The sequence below is a fragment of the Struthio camelus genome, chromosome 8, assembly GCF_040807025.1.
Source record: "Struthio camelus isolate bStrCam1 chromosome 8, bStrCam1.hap1, whole genome shotgun sequence".
NCBI classification, from domain to species: Eukaryota; Metazoa; Chordata; class Aves; order Struthioniformes; family Struthionidae; genus Struthio; species Struthio camelus.
Window position 1 is genome coordinate 4,142,608 of NC_090949.1, and position 10,464 is coordinate 4,153,071.

The following is a 10,464-nucleotide window of genomic DNA, read 5'->3' on the forward strand; positions in this document are numbered from 1 at the left end:
AACTTTTTACAACAAAGAAGAGAGCCCCAAGATGCAACCTCACATTGACTACGTACTTTGTATGTACGCTACACACACGAACCTCCCCACGGGAAAACGGCTCTTAAGCCCTCAGGGCCGCAGCTCCTGGACGGCACACTACTGCAGCAGGCCCAGCGCTGTACCTGCATCACACCTGCTGGCCTACAGAAGAGCTCCTGCTCTCCAGCGTCCTGCCAGGACCAGCAAAAGCTACTGTAGTCACGAGACCTACTCCCGCGAGCAGTGTTTGCAGGTCAGCCCCTGCCCCTTCTTTCCCTCTGCACACCCTGATCCAACCTGCATTTTCTTCCACAGCGTCCCCCACCCAGGTCCAACGAGTGGAGGCTCATCCACGAAACTTCTTCCCCGTCCTTAATTCCTCCGTGAGGACGTATGCTTGACAAGCAACTCTAAAGGTCCCATGGCGGCATGGATTTAAACCGAATACAATTGCTTGCTTTTTGCTCCTGTTGCTCTCCCCCTGCACGTTTGTCTTTCGGTGTCAAATACCTGGGTACCACACAGCGCCCTTGCCAGTCTGGGAACATGCCCAACACAAGCAATGATTTATTTTACCAGAATATTATTTGTTTAAGGGTAGAGAGAAATAAGGTTTGAGGAGCAAAAAAAATGGTGCAGCGGGAGAAGGGAGGAAATCCAGCTCCTGCCTGAATAAAGGGAATATTAACGTTCCCACCTAGACATGAAGACAGGAAGGATCAATAAGGCACTTTAAACAAAATCACTGCAGTTCCCAGCTGCAAGAGTTACAACCTTTTTGGCTGATCTTTAACGTTGAGGAGTTGCAGGGGAAAAAACCCAAACGCCGACCAAATCCTTTCCTTCCTGGCCCACAGCTGACGATACCGCTCAGCGTGAGTCAACGGGCGAATCTCTTGGCCGAGTGCAGCCCAATTGTATCTCGCCCACTAAAAGAGGATGGTGCACAGCCAAGCACAGCCTCATCTGTGCCTGTCGCAATAAACTGGGGCGTCACTGGTGCGAGGGGGGAGACGGGCCCGAGACCCACCTTGAGATGTGGTACCACCACCCCTAGCTACAACCCACTGACGGGGAACAGGCTCGCTCTCTATTATTTTTTGACAGGCTCGCACCTAGCGCTTCCACCTCGAAAAACAACACCAAGACAGTTTTTCAGCCTTATTTTTTTTTTCCAAGTAAAAACGTGACTATGGCTTTTAATGTTAACATAAAGCCACCAGAAGCACTTCTTCTGAAACTTTTAGCAGTGTTAGAAACCACTGTGTCTCTAAACACACAAAAGCTAAATCCTAGACTTACTAAGCTCAATAATAAAGTTCCTGGTGACTTCAGCTACCAAGTTTTGGCCCCGGGGTATTGAATGCAAGCGCGTAAACAGGCTAAACCTAATCTGCATTGGTATTTACATAATTCAGCTATATGTAAGCAAATTAACATATCCATAATATTTGATTGTACTTCTGTCTTCCGTGACCAATGAGTCAGAATTGCTTGTTTATAGCTATTAGCAATAAAAACCTGCTATCAATCAGCATTGCCTTCACCCGGTAGTAACAGGGAGAGGACGGCTATAAAAGCCATCAGGTCCATAAGTGGACCCCCAAAGCCCAGGACAGCACTGGCAGCACTAATACACACCATGCCTGCAACCATAAAAGCGCGGGAATTACTCAGTGAAAGATCTGAGTTTATGTGCAACGGAAGAAGAAAATAATAGAAAATATTCTTCTTCATAACTGCGGACTTAAAAATAGCATTTGAAAAGCAAATCTGTTATAAGAACAGAATTAAGGTTCGAGTTGCTGAAGGGATTTAGCAAAATAATCCAGATTTCACTCTAAAAAAAGATTTCAAAGCTGAGAAAAGCGATCTGACTGCTTTTATTTGTCCGCTAACCTCAAGGCACAAAACAAGATCGTAGCCCTACCGTGCTACATGCCATAAAGAGACGGTCTCAGCACCAGGGGGATATACTCCTAACTTTCCAAGGCCAATGAACGCAGCACCTTAGACTGCTACAATTTCCATCAACTTTCAACTTTGTCCTAGAGTATTGCGGGTGACTAACCAGTCAAGCCTACTAGATTTACTGGCTACGGACCAGGAAGGAGCGATGAAATAGGTAACCCAGCTCGTAAACATTAAGTATCCCCAGCACCTAGAGGCATACAGCACCTTAAGCACAAAAAGTAATTCCCCTCTTCTGTTTTCCATCTCCTCTTTGTCATTCAAATTGAGATGCAAAACCAGTAGCGCAGTCTGATGACACGGGAAGGTCCCCCGGACCTCTCCCAAGGCGAGTTTTCCCCTTGACTCCGCGATGCCCGTTCCCACAGATGGCCCGCCTCATCTCCGCTCAGTTTGGTGCCTCACCGATACCAAGCCCGACCTGGAGTTTGACTTCAGTGGCACAGAGGCAGAAAGCCGGGTAGCTGCCGTGCTACTTTTCACACTCAGGATTTTCAAAGCAATGAAAAACATTGCAATGAAAAACATTGCAATACAAAACACACTTCAGGCAAGTTCATGAGATTTTACCAGAGTCAGCAGAAGGAAAAGAGAAAGAACTTAAAGATCACAGGTACCGAAGAGACGAATAAGACAAGGAATGCCTGGAGAAGCACAGAGGTCAAAAATCTACCCATTAAGAGACTCTGTCAAAAAAAAGCAGGACAGAGCGATTCCTTGGGTAAAACCACTGAAAGGAAAAGAAAGTCTTCAAGGCCATCTCTGCTCTGACTTGTGGCTTTTACTCCTTAGGATACTCAGTCACGGCCAAGATCAAAACCAGAGCTGATCTCACATGCTCAGAAAATCCAAGGCACATTTTTTTGATCATTTCCTCGGCACGGTTAATTCACCTGTGATCTTCGGTCCTACCTTCGCCTCCCACAAGCACCACGTTAAACCAGCTTCCAGTTTGCAAGAGATCGTGGCTCAGGAAGCGGCTAACGCAGGCTACAGCTGTCTGCTGTACACCTTTCCGAAGCAGAGGCAGAATGGAAAAAAGCCCCACAAAAGCATCGCCTTCTTCTATATTTGGCTTATGGCATAAATTCAAGAACATAACACTCATCCTGGTGTTTATCTTCCCCTAGAAAGGAAAAGCTGTCATGGCAAGAAAGAGCAAGTGGGGTCTTTATACGCCTCCTCGGATAACAGGAGCTCTTGGGAAAGCAAGGTAAAAGAGAAAAGGGAAGGGGAGATATTGCCATTAGGATGTCGTTCTCCAGCGTGATCCTTACCTTTGACGTTAGCAGGATCATGCATGTAGCTGCAATAAAGCACTTGGTTTCAAAATCATGTCTTTAGACTGGCAGTTATTTGTACCTTCAGGTATCTTTTTTTTTGGGGGGGAGGGGGGGGCGGGCAGGAAGAAAAAGCAATACTCAACTATTTTGCTTACTCTAATCAATCATCCGACAGGAGCAAAGAACTCCTCTTGCACTGCAAGTCAACACAAAACCTCAGGGAAAAAAGCGTCCTTCACCTGTTGCACTTGTGGACCACTTTCAGGGAACTTCACTTCCTTCCCCCCAGTCTCCTCCGGCCCCTTGCTACTGCCCAACTACGAAACAAGGACAGGGGAAGGCCTGGAAGGGTTTGGACCATTTTTTCCACCCACCAGCAACGGTCGCATGTGCCGACCCTGCCACATTTGACATTGCTTCAACCTCAAGAGCCAAATCCCACGGGCCTCGCTAAAGAGAACGTCTCCTGACTCAACGGGAACTCTGGCCAAAGGCTCGACCGTGCCTCGAGCACCTACGTGCGAGAGCAGGATCCTTTCTCGCAGCCTTGTACGGGCCGCCTGCATGGCGGTCGAAAGCCCGGGGGAGCGAGTAGAGACTAATGTCTTGTTTACGCCGCTGCAGCTGATGGGTGGGAAGGGAGTTGGGAGGGACAGCACAAGCAAAGATTGGGTCCGCGTCCTTAACTACCACTTTCGGAGCGGCTGAGTCAGCACTGGGCGGACAGCTATTTACTGCTGACGCAGACCTGCAATAAATTACTACCTTTCTGGAGCGACGAGGAAGTTGCAAGGGTGACTGAGTCATCCTCCATCCCGACGCCGTTCCCGGAGCAGAGCCACGTTCGGCCCTCTGCTTAGGGCTCTGCTCGTGGCCCCAAAAATAGCTTTTAAGCCAAATCTTGCAGTCATCATTCACAGCTGAAATATTTTATTTACTCTCAGCGAGAATTCCTCCCTGCTTCTGACAGTGCTAAGAGTAGCTGGTGATTAAATTATTTGCTTAACAAAGGAGTCTATTTAACTACAAGAGTTGCACCAAGTGTGCAAGGTTTTCTGACCTACATAGAAGCTAATAATCTTGCATTTGTGGAACTGCTTTGCATGGACAACCCATCTGAACGGACAACAACATGCCGTACGAAAATTAATAACTGAAAAGCAGTCGTCAGCACTGTTATTTGTGTTACAAGCAACCTCGCAAACCTCAATAAATTGCAGTATTAGGTTTCTAATGACCTTCTGGCAAGCTCTTCACCTCGACAGCTTTTGTAAGGCAAAGCTCCCAGATCCCCAAGCAAACGCACGGGAGGCAAGCGATAGCTGCCCGCGTCCTGTGGAAAAGCCCAGGCAAAAACACCATCACAAAGACGTCAGCCTGACCCCTGGATTTTTGGCTGAACAAGATTTCATCTTCACAGACCCTCACAGAGGAGGGCAAACTGGGCAGCTCCCTCTCCAGCCAGGCACCTGAGCTGGCCTCCACCACCACCACCACCACCTCCTTCTGCCCTAACGTCAAAATAATCCCGCTTTGCCCAGCGCCCACACATCTACTGAGACGCTCCAGCTCTTTTTCACTCCGTTCGCTGACTATCAAACTTCCGACTTCCCCGGTAGCGCCCGAGCATTTGCTGAGGACAGAAAAAAGACTCGGGGACCAGCGCGAAAATGTCAAAAACAACAACAAATTACACATCACTCGCTGTCCATCACGCTGATGGCGTCCATTTGTCCGTGCCGGGGGTGACGGTCCCTCCTCGCCGCTGACGTCTTTGCTTAGGGGCTGCGCCTCGTCTCCGGGACGTGACCCGCTCCAGCACCGGCCGCGGCCATTTCTCAAAGCTTTCCTAGCACATTTCTGCAGATTTTGGGCAGGAATCGGCAGCCGGGGGGGGGGGGGGGGGGGGTTATTTATCACGGGGTGAGCCCCCGCCTGGGCGGCTCTCGCAGCTGTTCCCAGCAAACCACTTGCACTGCCACAGCCAAGGAAAACTCCCCCCAGTGGCATCCGCTCACCTGCTCGTTAGCACCCGCCGCTGTAATATTCGAGACAAAAGGAGTGCTCCCCTCTTCCCACCAGCACCGAGACTTTTTAATCTCAAAGAAATACCTCCCCCGACTTGGCCAAGGCAGAAAGGATACCGCTCCATCTTTTTTTTTTTTTTTTAAATACAGCAAAACTAGAAGAAATTATCCCAGACGCTTGTTTATCAGGGAGTTTTCCTTGTCATTAGCAGAGGCTAAGCACTTTTAAACGGCACGCTCCCACACCTCGAGCCTAGGTAGTGATTTGGAAACCCGCGCTAGAAGGAAACAAACACTGTGCACGCAAGAGCTCGGAGCGGGCAAAGCAAGAGAGAGAACCTGCCAAAACCCAGGGTGCCTTTTCTTTCGCGTCCTAAGGAAAGGGGTCCCTCACACGTTTAGGGAGAGGTTCCTCCTCAACGCGCTTCTGCGGTAGGAGAAGTTGGCACGTTTTACCGACCGGCTCTTATCTCAATCGGCTTCCCAGCGGAGATGTCCAAGTACACGATATTCCAAACTTTAGCCAACTATTCCTAGCGGTTTAAAAGAAATCTTCCAAAACAGAAAGGTGAGCGAGGATACACCCATTTCCCCAGCCGTGGCACGTCAACACTGGTGGGTCACCTAGGAGCCTCCAAAGTTCACAGAACACCTTGCTGCTACCGGGAGAGAGGCAAGAAGAGTAATTTGTTCCTTCCTCTAGGTCTTCCTGCTAAAGCGACTTCCCTGCCCGACATCCTACATTGCACAGGCTCCACAGACCTGATTGGCCCCCGAAACGCACAGAGCCTTTGCCAAACGCGCGTAACCGCATTAAGGTTGCCTTGCTTGTATTACGAGAAACCTGGGGAGAGATGAGATATACATTCTCAGGATCCAAGTCCAAAAGGGAAGTCCCTCCCCTTCGCCCCATAAAAAGCTTTCCCTGCGCGGATAAAGCCATATATTGGGCAACTTAGGTAAACTTTCCCTTGCTTATTTACAAAAGCGCAGGTTCACCGGGGTCCTTTTATGCTCTGAGGCATGACTTGGCTCCAGCTGCGCATCATCGCACGGGATCAGATGGGTGAGGCTACGGTATTTCTAGATGCGTTAAAGGCTAGAATTTGGGTTAGCAACAACGTGGTTACGGCCTAAATTCATAGCACACCCTTTTGGGAAAGTGCCCACCTCTATATATATATATATATATATGTATATATATGTAGAGAGAGAGAGAGAGAGAGAGAGAGCCTGCAACGTTTTTTCCTACTAAACATATATTTCAAGTGCTTCTTGGTTTGTACCCGTTGATTTCGGGGAAACGCTCGAGTCTATCAATTGCTGTTAGAGAAGATGAACAAACCGAAGCCACCTTGCAACACGAGGAAAGCCGCCGACGTGCCTGCGCTCCTTCAGACGCGGTCAATGGCTTGGCTTGCACTTTTTCTTTTTTAAATTAATAGCACCTGAAGTCCTCTCTCAAAAACAAGGCCCCCGTTGCCTCAAGCCCGAACCACAGACCCAGGGAGAGCCTTTGCAAACAACTCAAAACGCAGACAGATGAAGCGCACGACGCACAGCAAAAGAGACAGAAAGGAGGACGTTCTGTGCCGCAAACAACAGGTTCACAGCTCCAACGCCTTTAAAACCCATTTCTCCACACCTCTCATGCCGAGCCCTGTCTAAAGGCCCCCGTACCAACACCCCCCCGTACCACTATTTCAGTTAAATCGCTCGGTAGCAGCATCTCATGCCAGAAGCGCCTTCCTTTGAAGCACAAGCTGGAGCAGCCACGCGTGCAAGGGATGCTGCTGGATTAGCACCCTGTTAAGAGAGACCTTGTGCATACGCAGCCCTGCCGTGGTCCGTAGCATCATTATGTAAGCGTCTCTATTTTTAAAACAAACAGAAAACGCTCGTCTGGTCACTCGCTACCGTTATCCCATCCGTAAAGCAGCCAGCTGAAATTTCACCCGCTTTACTCATCAGTTTACAGGCTGAAGGGTGGGATGACAGCAGAAAGCAACCAGATGAGCATTTTCCGTATCAAGAACGCAAAAATTCTCCCTATCTCAACCGGAAAGGATTTCTGAAGCTGCCGTGATTGCTTAAAAAAAAAAAAAAAACCGTTATTAAAAAGCTTTGGCTTCTTCCTTCGGCGGGCTTGTTTTCAGACACCAAACATCACTGCTGCAGCCACCGGTACCAAAGCCCGGTATACGAAGCCTGGCGGCCACGAACCCCCCCAGCCTCCTCGAGCCGCAGGCGGGAGACGCCGTTTCCCTGCTGCACGCAGGAAACGTGGAACGGAAAGCACGCTTCAACCTCGTCGGGCAGCGGCGTGGGGCGGCACGCTGAGAGCCAAGCAAAACCGCAATCCGGGGAGCCAGTCGCTGCTTTCACCGAAGGATGCCGCCCTTAGCGCAGCCCGTACTTCCTCGCTTCAGGCCGCTCGGCGCCGTGCGCCAGTTCTGCGCCCTGCGCCCCTGCCCGTCCCCAAGACGTTGCACCCGACACCGGTACGGGACCGGCCCTGGCAGGAACTTCGAACAGCATCGCCGAAGTCACGCCTGGGCACGCAGCAAGCGTTGCGTACCCCGAGCGGTTCGGAGCGGGGCAGGAGGGACGCCTAGCGCCTCCGCTGCGGCGCGGCCCCGAGGTTGAAGAAAACAAGAGAGCGTCCGGTCAACGAGTCGCAGTCGAAGCGGGCCGGCACCAGCGGAGACCGACTGCGCGGCGCGTCACGCGCCGCCTCCCCTCCGGAGGCCCTACAACAGCCAGGCGTGAACAACGTTCCCCGAAAATACCGGGTGGGGTTTTTTTTTATTTTTTTTGGTTTTTTGTTGTTTTTTTCCCCTTTCCTCAAGGCCAACCTACCCCAAATCCGCAGCCACGCGTTCAGCTACGAGCGCTCAGCACAAAGAGCCGGTAATAACATGTAAGTCGTGCGCGCGGGAAGATCCCCCCCCTGCTCGGGGAGAGGTGACCACAAACGGCGAGGAAACAAGAAAATATAAGTGCAAAATAATAATAATAATAATAAAACAAAACAAAACCAGCAACCTCGCCGGAGCGAGCAGCGCGGCGGCCCCTCGGGAAGAGCGGCCGGCAGCACCTGGCGCCAGCACGGCCCCCGCTCCGCCCCGCCCCGCGCACCGCCCCGCGCACCGCTCCGCGCACCGCCCCGCTCCGCCCCGGCGGCAGCGCGCGGGGGCAGCGGCCGCCGCCGCCTCCCCGGCCGGCGCGCGCGCCCGCCCGCCCGCTCGCGCGCAGCAGACGCCGTCGGCCGCCGCTCCGCCCGCGGCCAGCCGCGGAGCCGCGAGTCACAACGCGGGAAGGCGCTTTTTTCCCCCCCACCTCTTTTCCCCCCCCCTCCTTTTTTCCCCCCTCTTTTTTTTTCCTCTTTTTTTTCCCCTCTCTTTTTTTTTTTTTTTGGGGGGGGGTGCAGGGAGCAGGCTGCGGACGGGGTTTTCCGCGCGGACACAGCGCGGCCCCCGCAGCGCAGCGCCAGCGCCGCCCCCGCGCCCCGGCAGCGGCCTAACGCGGCGCCGCGCCCGCGCTCCCCCTTACCGCGGCTCCTTCCTCCTCCTCCTCCTCCTCCGCCGCCGCCGCCCCGCACTCACCTCCGCGGCCGCGCTGCGGCTCCCCCCGCGCCGGGGCTCGCGGACGGCCAAGCGCGCGGCAGCCAAGCGGCTCCGCCGAAGCGCGCGGGCGCGGAGCGGGGCGGGGCCGGGGGCGGTGAAGGGGCGGGGCCTGGGCGGTGAGGGGGCGGGGCCTGGGCGGTGAGGGGGCGGGGCCTGGGCGGCGCGGCGCGGGGGCGCGCCCGGGCGGGGAGGGGCGGGGCCTGGGCGCGCCCCCGCGGCCGCTGCCCTCCGCCTGCGGGAGGGAGCGCGGCGGGGTGCGGAGCGGGGCGGGCGGGCGGTGAACGCCCCTCTGCCAAAACGCCTCCCGCTCCCCTTCCGCCGGCCCCGTCTCCTCCTAAAACGCTCCCTGGGCGCCGATGCGCTCGCCCGTTTCTGCCCCTTCGGGGGGGGGGGGGAGAAAAAAACCCAAAAGAACAAAAAAAACAAAAAAACCGCAAAAAAGCCAACCCCCCCCCCCGGCTGACTCGCAGTCGCCCCAGATCTGGCGCGGCGGGCGCCACGGCTTCTACAAATAAGACGCCAGTGCCTCCTGGGCCCTTCGCCCGCTGGGTGGGCCGGCAGGGCGGCGAGGACTTACCAATTTTCTTGCAGGACGTGCCCGAATTTTCACGCCTGAAAATATCCAAAATGCCTCTTTTTTTTTTCCATGAAGATGGCTGCAGTTTCGTGGAGTTGCCTGGAAAAAGGGAAAAAAAAAAAGAAAAGAAAAGAAAAAAAAACCCCGACGGCTGAGGTTATCCGGTTGTAAACCCTGCGCAGGTGCTTCTGCCCAGAGGGGCGGCCACGGGGGCCGGCAGCGCCCTAGCCAGCCCGCGTTTTTTCTTCGCCACCTACGGTTTTAACATCTTTCGATAATCGAGGGAGCCGGAAACAAATTTCGGGTGCCCGGAGCCCGCGCGCCCGCAGCCTGGTGCGCTGCCCCGGCCTCGTCCCTCAGCCCGGGAGCAAACGTCTAAATTCATCATCCGTAACAACGGTTATATATAACCATTCGGCCCCCCCGGGCCAAATGCCGCAGCGGGAATGTTGGGACCTTTTCTGCCCCGAGACGGGAGCTGGCGTGCCGCTGAAATCGGTAGCTCTGTCGCCAGGCGGCAGTTAAATTAGGGGGGTAGAAACATCGATTCGGCCCATTTAGGCGGAAAAGCTATTTTGGTTTCATCGGACCGAAATCGGTGAGCCGGGGAGGAGCTCGTGTCAACGTCACGGCGCTCGCCGGGCTGTAGCTGCCTTTTTTTTCCCCTAGAAATGGGAATACAAGCCCCAGGCAGGCGATTCAGGGTGTGCTGCCCCACCTGAATCCATCCGAGTCGTTCCTGGCAAAAAGATGAACCGTTACTTTACGCAGATTAGCAGCCCAATAACTGTGTGTTTTCAAAGCTAAAAACTCTTGCAAACTCCTAAGTTATCTTCCCCCCCTCTCCCCCCCAGAACGATACCGGTGATTTCCTAAAGCTTCTAATGAAGCTCTAAGTTTCAGAAATAAGAGGAATTAGAGCGGCTGTGGCTCAGTTTACCAATGCCTAGATGGAATCG

The 10,464-nt window shown here is 53.4% G+C and overlaps 1 protein-coding gene across 12 annotated transcripts in view; it reads right to left on the minus strand.

Moving 5' to 3' along the window:
* Positions 1-9,030, minus strand: part of C8H1orf21 (chromosome 8 C1orf21 homolog) — a 91,615-nt gene extending 82,585 nt beyond the window's left edge. For 4 of the 12 annotated variants that reach the window (XM_068951891.1, XM_068951890.1, XM_068951894.1 and 1 more), the window contains exon 1: positions 8,908-9,016. The gene's annotated coding sequence lies outside the window, so the exon portion shown is untranslated. Of the gene's footprint in view, positions 1-8,161; positions 8,430-8,854 lie in introns of those variants that run through there. The other 8 variants (XM_068951889.1, XM_068951897.1, XM_068951892.1 and 5 more) reach the window with 8 other exon arrangements.
* Between the last annotated feature and the right edge of the window lie 1,434 nt (positions 9,031-10,464).